Raw genomic sequence first — 10,420 nt, 5'->3', positions numbered from 1 at the left:
TGTGCAAGTGTTTTCCATAACAGTAGTGAAGGATTACCTGGATCTCAAAATATTGTGCATAGGTGATGCTTTTCCCTCCTCTAGTTAGTTCATTCTTGTTTATTATGTGTTTTTACAAACATTTTACAATATGGTCCACTTTTTATCGTTTTTGATAATATATCTCATGTATTTGATACTTGTAGACCTTTAATCCATAAAAAAAGGCCAAAAATCTCAGAAATAGACACCTATAAATATCAACTAGTCATCAAATTTCAAGGAATATTTTTTCATGGGGCTGAAATCCTATTAAAATTTGGAACAAAATGCATATTTTCATATTTATGAGATGTATACTTTGTTTACTGAACTAGATTTGTATGTGTTCAAATTGAAATCTTGTTACTATGTTTTAAATTGCGAGAAGCTTGATGGTTAAATGTTGTTTGCTTTATGATCCTCAATTACCATTTGTGAAGTGTTTTAAGTAACTAGTTATGACTGATGTTATGCTGGATCCTTTATCGAAGTTTATTAATGTAGGTTCTGATTATAGCCGGTGTGATAACTTGCCAGGTACGAAAGGGACTATCACATGCTTTGCATCATACTTGGTGTGCACCTCAATTTTCAATTCCATTATGGCATTAGCTGGGAATATCAATGTAAGACTTAAATTCTAAATACTGGACAGCCAGACATTATGTTTATTTTATCAGCATTTTGTATCTTAAAATGTAGTTTGTCATCATTGTTTTATATATCTTACGATATTAGTTTTCATTATTTTGTTTTATATTTTGCAGTACTATGATGTTCGGAAGGAGTGCAATGGTGGCCTGTGCTATGATTTTTCAAATATGGAGAATTACTTAAACCAGGGTTCCGTTAGGGATGCCCTGGGGGTTGGCAACTGAAAATTTGTGTCCTGTAGCCCCTTGGTTTATGAAGCTATGATTACTGACTGGATGCGGAATATGGAAGTTGGCATTCCAACACTCTTGGAGGATGGTGTTAAGTTGCTAGTTTATGCAGGAGAATATGATCTCATTTGCAATTGGTTAGGTAATGATACTGTATACATATAACATATTGCTTTTGTTTTGGAGAATGACTTTATGATTTAGGTGTTAAGTCTGTTATTAACTTATTTGCAGTTGTGTTTTTCAGGCTTGTCAGTCTAATCTTCAAAATTGAAAAGTTAATTGTTCAAATTATGTGTCTTTCAGGCAATTCAAGATGGGTGAATTCCATGGATTGGTCTAGAAGTGAGAATTTCAAGAAGGCACCTACAAAATCCTTCCTTGTAGATGATAAGGAAGCAGGTTTAATAACCATTTATGGACCACTCAGTTTTCTCAAGGTAAAAGGCACTCGATGATCATCTTTGATTTCGTTGTACAAGTAGATAATTTCTTCCTTACAAAATCTTCTATTTTGCTGCACCAGGTTCATGATGCAGGTCATATGGTCCCAATGGATCAGCCAAAAGAAGCCTTGGAGATGTTAAAATGTTGAACACAAGGAAGTATTACTAACAAATATTCTCAAATTTTAAAGACAATGACGGAGATGCCAGAGAAGAATTTAGAGAGTTAGTTATCTGCTTACCTAGGAGAATTGCTCTCTTCACCTAGATTAATGTAAATATTTCTAGATTTGCAGTAGTGTGCATCCCCAAAGATGTGTATTTTCTGATTTGGCAAAATAATTGTGCATTGGGACCATCAGTCTTGCTAACTTGTGTCAAATCTTTTGATGGCCACTTTTTAACTGTATATAAATAGTGCTTCTTATTGCTTACCAGGCCTTCTAGAATTATGATTATACATGGTGTTAAAGTTATATTCAAGAAAATGAATAGTATGTCATGTGTTCTTATTCCAGCATGTTCTGATGTCCTAATGGATGAAAGAAATTGTAAATTCAACAAAAATATTTGGTTAGAGTCTCGGGAATTCAAAGCATGATGCTCTTAGCCTACATTCAATTTTATTGACAATGACATGAAAACATTTATGTTGTTTGCAATCATACAACGGATGTCAGTATTGTCTACTTATATTTGAATTTGAGGCTATGTGGTTTGGCTGTGTTTCACTTCTCGTTCGTTCTATTATTTTATTGTTGAATATGTCTGTTTCCTTTTTTTCCTCTTATCCCTTTATAAGCCTCTTGGACATTAAGTGCTTGGCATGGCAAGATATGTCCATAAAGTGCATGGACTATCTACAGTCCATCAATTCTTGTTGTTGCTACTGTCTACACTGCTCGATGCACTTTGAGGAAGGATCCATGTTGGAACAAAACACTTACCCTTCATACAGGCTACTCTGAAGCAGACCTGAAGTAAGCCTTAAAATTTTTAAAGCATCATGCTTTTACTGATTTTACCCTTCTAAAGAAATCCTACTCCTAGACATTTTAGATTTCTTCATCAATTACAGGCAGGCATTGTTGATCAGCTACGGCCAGAACATTGTGTCTTGATCAACTATATGTTGGAACTCAACTACTAACACCCTGTCTGAATTGAATCTTTATCTAATACTAATGCACATACTAAGCGTTTGGAGGTGTACGCACATTTTGTTAACTCTGTACATTGAGGTAATAACATTTATGTGCATTGTTCCAGGGAATGTGCATATTTCATGGTTGATTTTCACCTAAATACGGGAGGAAATAAGCGGAGAGTTGTTCATTAGAAGTATTCAGATCATTGTAGCAAGTATATCTTTTAGCAACTCTCAGAATTTCAGAATGAGATTGCATCACATGACATCGACTGACATAATACATTTTAAATGGTCTTTTTTGGATTGTAGAACTGATGCTTATGGGATTCATCTCATTTCTACTGACCATTGGAGAGAAGCCCAATTCTAAGATTTGTATACTGAAAGGAATGGCTTATAATATGCTTCCATGTCAAAAGGAATAATCAATGGCTCCTGCTAGCGATCATTGTTCTGAGGTGGACACCAAACTCTATGTTGTGTATTCGAATTTCCCAATGCTATTAGATGTTACTTAGATCGTGTTAGTCCATTTGATATGATTCAAGATATTTATGATAGTTTGACAATTATTCATTCCCTCTTGATTCAATGGTAAGTATCCTCCAGTCTCCCTCACCGGCATGAACCAGCTCCACTACTTCATCTTTACGTTGGCAACTGTCCATGCGTTATATATTGTCCTAACAATTGCCCTAGCAAGAGCAAAAGTAAGTGCCATGGGAAATAACTAATCTGCTCCCATGTCATTCAATTTAAATTTTTTCTCGATTTGAATTTGATTTCATCTCTTCATGCGTTCGAAACATCTTTAACTCAATAGTTTGAATTATGGACATTTATTTTTTTTTTTAAATAATTTTTTATATTGTCTCTAGAGAGACAATAGTTTGAATTATGGACATTTATTTTTTTTTTAAATAATTTTTTATATTGTCTCTAGAGAGACAATAGTTTGAATTATGGACATTTATTTTTTTTTTAAATATTTTTTTATATTGTCTCTAGAGAGACAATAGTTTGAATTATGGACATTTATTTTTTTTAAATAATTTTTTATATTGTCTCTAGAGAGACATTAGTTTGAATTATGGAATTGTCTCTAAAAAGACAAAAATGTAATTGTCTCTAAAGAGACAGAAATGAAATTGTCTCTAGAGAGACAAATCAAATTGTCTTTATAGAGACAATAATAATATGTGTCCTATATTGTCTTTATAGAGACAAATTTTTGAGACATTATATTTTGAGACACTCGCTTAGAGACAATATTTAAAACAATATTTGAGTTTGTTTTTGTCTTAAGTTAAGACAATTGACTCAAATATTGTCTTAAAACCCCCCTACATGTAGTAGTGAAATGACATCGAATTGGTATCGACCTCTTTATCTGCTGTGAAAGGGGCCAGAAATGAAGACTCTCAGAAGAAAAATACAAGAAGGGCCATAAATGACATCGAAATGGTGTCGACCTCTTTATCTTCCTTGAAAAGGGCCACAAACCAAGAGTCTCAGCACCACAATACAACAAGGGCTAGAAATGACATCGAATTGGCGTCGACCTCTTTATCTTCTGTGAAAAGGGCCAGAGACCAAGACTCTCAGCAGCACAATACAACAAGGGCTAGAAATGACATCGAATTGGTGTCGACCTGTTTAGCTTCTGTGAAAAGGGCCACAAACCAAGAGTCTCAGCACCACAATACAACAAGGGCCAGAAATGACATCGAATTTCCATCGACCTCTTTACCTTTAGTGGAAGTGACCAGAAACGAAGATCCTGAACAGTACAATACAACACCTGGCCGTATGGTTACCGTGAGTAAAAAAGATGTGGAGCTTGACTTATCCTTGCATCTTTGAGGTATCGAAAATTTTAAATTCTTTGATTGAATTTTGGAACATTATCATTCGTTTGAGCTTGTGTCCAGAGCTTCCAGTTTACTACCCAGAGAGGCCATGAAATCTGTACAGTGCAATTCCGGAGCAAAAACAAAAATATAATGTGCAGATGTGAGAGTACTGTGTTGGAAAACATTGATAAATCCAACCACCAAAATTAAATGCAGAACCTAGCGTCTTCTAAGAAGTCCGTGGAAGTCTAAAGGGATGGATTGATCCAAAATTCAACAAATGTTTTAATGAAGTTTTTAGAGATCATGGACAAAATGGGCAAGCTTCCTGCAGAGGCCACTGCCCCAATCAATCTCCAGAACTTTCTTTGTCCTGTATAAATACCTGATCAATGAATGAAGTTGCAAGTTGTTGAGTTCTAAGTCATGTGCTGTGTTCTGTGTTTAAGTCTCTGATCTGATACCAAATTAGAGATTATATAGCTCACACATAGACACATAATTCTGAAACTTATAACTTTAGAACTTAAAACTTGTAACTTGTTTCCATTTGATCACTGAAATAGGTTTTTATACACATCACAGATCTTTTTGGAGTTTGATTGGGGGAGGAGGCTAAGTGGTGAATCACTGCGTGAGGCTAATTGTAGTGTCTATGTGTTGAGAACTGTCTAGAAGTGTTGATGTCTTGCTGTGTGCAGAGCAGGTGTGAGGTTGAGTTGTGAAGAGTTGTGAGACAGCTCAGTCTAGGCGACTGAGCCGTGAGCGTGGTGACTGAGGTCTGTGATAGAGCATTTGAAAGAAGCCTTCAGTGTTCAGTTACTGGAGTCATGAGGTAGTGGTATTGTGGACAGGAGTGTTGTTCAAAAGAACTGAAGGATAATCGATGTTTTGTGCGTTTTTTGTGCAATAGAACGTGTGTGAGGTTGAGTGCTTGAGTTGGAGCTATGTGCTCTGAGTTGGAGTTAACAGTCAGAGCCAAAGGAGGGCTCCGTGGTGTAAGCTGGAGCGACTGGACAAAGAAATTCATTAAGAGCACTATTGAAAGAGCATTGGTTGATACCTTTATGCGAGACACCACTGATTATGTGTTGTGGATAGGAGTAAAATTCCCACGCTCTGTGTGTGGAGATATCACTGTGATTTTGAGTTGTGAGATAGTGATTTGGTCTATTGGTGTGGAGCAGATACACGCTGAAGGATTATTTCAGTAAAGTTGCTCGTGAATCCCTGTAAAGGTGTGGCCAAGTTGAGGATCTGTGGAGCTTGTTTTCTTATGAAGCCGAGGTCAGCGCAAGTGAAGCTGCTGCGTAGAGGACCATATTTAAGTTATTTTTTTGCTGCCTAGGTGTATTGCTTGTTGTCTGATGTTTATGTTGTTGCAGTTGTGTTGAAGCCCCAAAAATCAGGTCTACAACAAGGGGGATACCCACCCAGTTCGGACCTTGGTTAGCAGCTCCTTTTTCGTTTGGTATAGTGGGTTCGACTGGGGATATGGGACTAGTTTCCCAATTTATGTGTGTGTGTGTATGGAGAATTGATTTCCTTTGTAAAAGTTACTAAGTGAGGTGCTCTAATTCTAACTCTGATCTAATAACATGAAAATTGTATTTTAATAAGCAGAAATATCTAAGTCTACACTAACCCAGGGTGTAATCCTTCTGTTATGCTATCTAAAATGATTTCAGATAACAATCATTAATAAATATCATTCAACTGTTATGAGAAAAGAATTCAATACAGATAAACCACTTCGTATAAAAAGTTAGGCAAAACAATTGTGAAAGGCATATCTCATAATAAGCTACTCATACATTAAGCATAAATAAATAGCTATCACCGTACAAAAGTGCCAAATGATAACTCAGACATTCGCGCATCAATATATAAACAACTGAACCTGAATATCACTTTTAACACAAAAGCAAAAATAGTTAAGAGATAGAAGTACCATTTATAACTAGTTTTACTCATGAGCTTGAAGTGATAATGATTTATCTCTTCTTAATCCAACATCCACTAAGAGTACAGAAGTGCAACATCAGTAGTAGATATTAAATGTAGATATCAATAAATCCTATTCCATTCATTCATCAAAACCTCCTCAGAGGGTACAAAAGTGCATGTTCTGGGGATAAGTTTTTGACAAATTTCAGGACCCTTCTCTAAATGCATGAGAAGGGTTTAAATACTACTAACTAAACCTAAAAATAAATTATTACAAAAATGTAGGATACGGTTTAAATGACCATCGTCATTTCAGGAAAAAATAAAGCAAAATTAATACTAACATTGTATCTAAAATTAAAACTAACAACTAATTATTTATGTATCTGTTCCTTGAAATCGCAAGTTTTTAGCATTTGTTTGAGAAGAGTCGGCTAGCCAACTTCCGACTTTAACTTTCTTGTGAACACGACATCGGCAAGAGCTTGCGCCATCTTCTCGGTAGAATTGATGATACATTTGAGAGTCATGCACTGGCTGTGTGGTTTTACCAAATATGCCCCGTAAGAATCCCAATTCAACTTAGTTAATCTTTTGATCGATTCTGCCTTTTCTTGAGCCTTCTGTCTCTAACATATCTGCAGTTGCTGAGCATATATACATACCATTTTGTAGGTATTTCTGAAAAATACCACTGGTTATAGGATGTACCTCTAGTGTTACTTTCTTTCAAATTTCTGGGCTTACAAGTAACTGAGCAATTAGAGGTTTTCCCTTTCAAGAGGTTTTGCTCAGCGATGAGAGATTAGCACTAGGTGCTAATCGTGCATCGCTAAGCAAAACCTAGGCACTAATCGCGCATCAGAAACTGCCTCCATTCCTTGATTCGGGCTTCCCTGGTGCGATTTTTTGCCTCTTGCGCACTTTTTGTTAGCGGATATAAAGATAAAATTTTGTAAAAATAACAAATCGGTAAGTTGCTGACATGTCATCACTGTCTAGTACCTATTTAACCATGTCTGTGTATGGAAGCATTTTGGGCCTCACCGCTATTCGGTGTAAGAATGAGCAAGCTAGCACTGTAATAGACGCCTCAGAAGACCCTTGTGAGCCTGCAGTAGCCGTAACCTCTATTATTCTGGGATTCTCTTCCTCAAGTAGACTATACATGCCTTCCCAAGTAGTGATACCAGTGTCTCTGTTACAGGTGGTGTCTATATACAAGGGCGTCATTTATTGATCTTCAGAGCTCAGAGCTTTGCCTTTCTTTCCCATAATATCCTGTATACTCCTTTATATAATTCTTTGTTCTTCGTTCCTGAAGTTGACAAGTCAGGTGAGAGTGATGATAAGGAAAGGTGACGGGAATGCTTTAAATGCTGAAGACATATAAAATATACCACCTTATGTGAAATGGCTCTTCGATAAGCACGAAACCCTATTTCACTAATCATTGGCAACTAACTCATTAATTAGCATTAAAGTGCATAACCAGGTCTCGATTTATGGAAAAGACATTTTTGAACAATGAGCTCGAAAGATTTACGACGAAGTGATTTTTCGATTTGTTTCACAATATCGCAGATCCCAACATCGCAATTTCACTTTATCACTTTATCGAAATATCGCAATATCGCAATATCGCAGGAGTGTAGCATATGACAATCATCCGTTAATGTGTTTTCCGTGAAATGCGATTTGTGATATGCGCCATCGCATATTGGCAGTTTGAGGTTTTTTAGCGTAAGTGATATTTGATGTATGCAATGCGATGAAGTTTCACATCGCGATCTCGCAATCTTAGAATTTGGCTTGCAAGGAGGTATCCTATTATCCTCTTTGCGATGTGATTTTTCTTAAGGAAAGATTTTGTCTTACCTTATCATGAAACTTAAGCTTTTTAGATTTTTCAAGGGTATTTTCCTATGTTTATAACGGTAAGTTCTATTAAAAAGGAAATACAAGGATTAATTAATTTTTAAATTTTTGACTAAGGGTCCCCACTTATTTAGTATTAGGAATAACACTAAATAAGAAGGGGGGTTGTTGCTGGCCACAACAATTGGTGATTCACTTGGAAGAACCAATTAACTCTGTTTTTATTTTGAATTTTCTAAACTTCCAAAACATAAAATTTTCCAGAAAATCAAACTTTATTGTAGAAAGACAAAGTACATTATTCTTTTACCTATCAATGATATTTTGTTTCTTCTATTTTCAACTTTGATTATTTACTCCCTCAAGCTAGTCCTTGTATCTACATCAGTCATTACTTGGTTTATAAAGATAAAAGCAAAGCCCTCTCTGTAAATCAGTTTTGAATATGCTCATTTGTCGTAGGTAGAGCCTCTACTACCAGTAGGCGTTTATAGCCTCGACAGGGTTACCTGTTACCCAGCAATGATCCTGTATCCTACTTAGAGAAATTTACAACTTTCAAAGAGAAATCCATATCCACACTTATTGCTTTCATTTTCTTTTTTACTCTTAAAGAACAATGTCTTGGTTTGATAGCCAATTTATGACACAGTCATTCACTTGATTTATGGCTCTGTTGAATAAGCTGGCTCGTGATGAGACCCCTTGTCTTTTGATTGCAACAATCTCGAGTCATTGCCCTATTGTGGTATGCAGTATTGGCAAAGTCAGCAAGCTATAATATCTATGATCATGATAAGCCGGCTCGTGATGAGACCTCTTACTCTTTAAATTAAAGTGTATCATTGTATTATTCTATGAACGTTGAAGTGTCCTAGGTGGGGAGGAAGTCATTGTTTCCTTAAGATAGCTCTGGATGACAATGGTAGAGTTTTTTGGAAAGAGATTTTCTATACAGAATCTTCATTTTTGTTATTGATACCTTTCATTGGACTGATATAAAACAATTTCCCACTAAAGGTTTTTTTTTTGTCAAAATTTACGAAGTTGAAACTAGTATCATTTCTAGGCCTAGAGTCTTTAACTGTATCTTTCAATAATAATGATCAATTTTCTAAAAAAATTCTATTTATACAAGTCAAAAAACAAAATCTAAAAGAGAATTTGTGTCTTTTTCATAAATCTCAAATTTAACCATTTACAACCAGTTTTATTATGGCATTAAAAACTAATCTACAAAATAGAAGGATGATTTCCTATGGAAAATATTTTTTGAGGATCTGTCCGTTAATAGGCAAGGATTCTCTTTTTCCTGTTAAATCCTGTAACATAAAAGTAGATGGACCTATGACTTCTATTTTGAAAAGGGCCAAGCCAAATTTGTTGAAATTTCGTATGTTTCCCTTTTTCCGCATGAGCTTTGTCCCATTTTAGAACTAAATCTCCCATCTAAAATTCTTTTCTAGATATAATGCTTGAATCAAAGGAAGCTTTCACTAATGCTTGGTGATGAGCATGAGTTATTTTGGCCTATTCTCATTGTTCTTATAACTTAATTATTTCCAGCTGCCTTAGTTGTAAGGAAGAAGTTGGTGCTTCATCAATATATTGAACCAAGGCTAAAGAGGGAATTGCCAAATGAGTTGGAAGAACCACTTCTTTCCCATAAACTAAATTGAAGAGGGAAGTGTCGATGGAGGATTTCTGCATTATTCGATCTAACCATAAAGCATATATTAAATATTTGTGCCAATTTATGTGATTTTGATCAATGGTTCGCTTAATGATTCTGATTAAGTTCTTATTTGTAGATTTAGCTAACCCATTGCCTTGTGGGTAATAATTGGCAGAGTATTTAAGCTTGAAACCCCTTTTGAGTGCAAATTCAGTCATTTCATTACCAGAAAAATATGATGCATTATCAAACATTAAATAAGAAGGTAACCCAAACCTGGTGATTATGAACTGATCTATAAACTCGATGATATGTTCAGCATTAGCCGTCTTGAGTGGAACTGATTCTACCCATTTAGTAAAGTAATCTGTTGCTATAAGGATATATCTATGTTGTTTAGAAGAGTGAGGAATGATATCACCAATTATGTCCAATCCCCACTGATCGAAAGGCTGCTCAATGTTAACTAGTTGTAGTGGCAAGGATGGTTTCTTTTGTCTCCCAGCAGCAGTTTGACAAACTTGACATTTCCTCACGTAGTTATGTGAGTCTTTGAATAATGTGGG

General features: G+C 35.6%; 1 long non-coding RNA gene across 1 annotated transcript; it reads left to right on the top strand.

Moving 5' to 3' along the window:
- The first annotated feature begins 540 nt into the window (after positions 1-540).
- On the top strand, positions 541-1,269 carry LOC149202774 (uncharacterized). Its single transcript, XR_016253574.1, has 3 exons — positions 541-647; positions 789-1,047; positions 1,212-1,269. It is a non-coding gene; the product is annotated as an uncharacterized LOC149202774 (long non-coding RNA).
- Positions 1,270-10,420: the final 9,151 nt, after the last annotated feature.

This window comes from Pinus tabuliformis, chromosome 2_1 (assembly GCF_031772625.1).
Source record: "Pinus tabuliformis cultivar Carrire ecotype Pingquan chromosome 2_1, CPIR1, whole genome shotgun sequence".
Taxonomy (NCBI): Eukaryota; Viridiplantae; Streptophyta; class Pinopsida; order Pinales; family Pinaceae; genus Pinus; species Pinus tabuliformis.
Note: the sequence above shows the minus strand (reverse complement) of the source record. Positions and strands in the feature narration are given on the sequence as shown.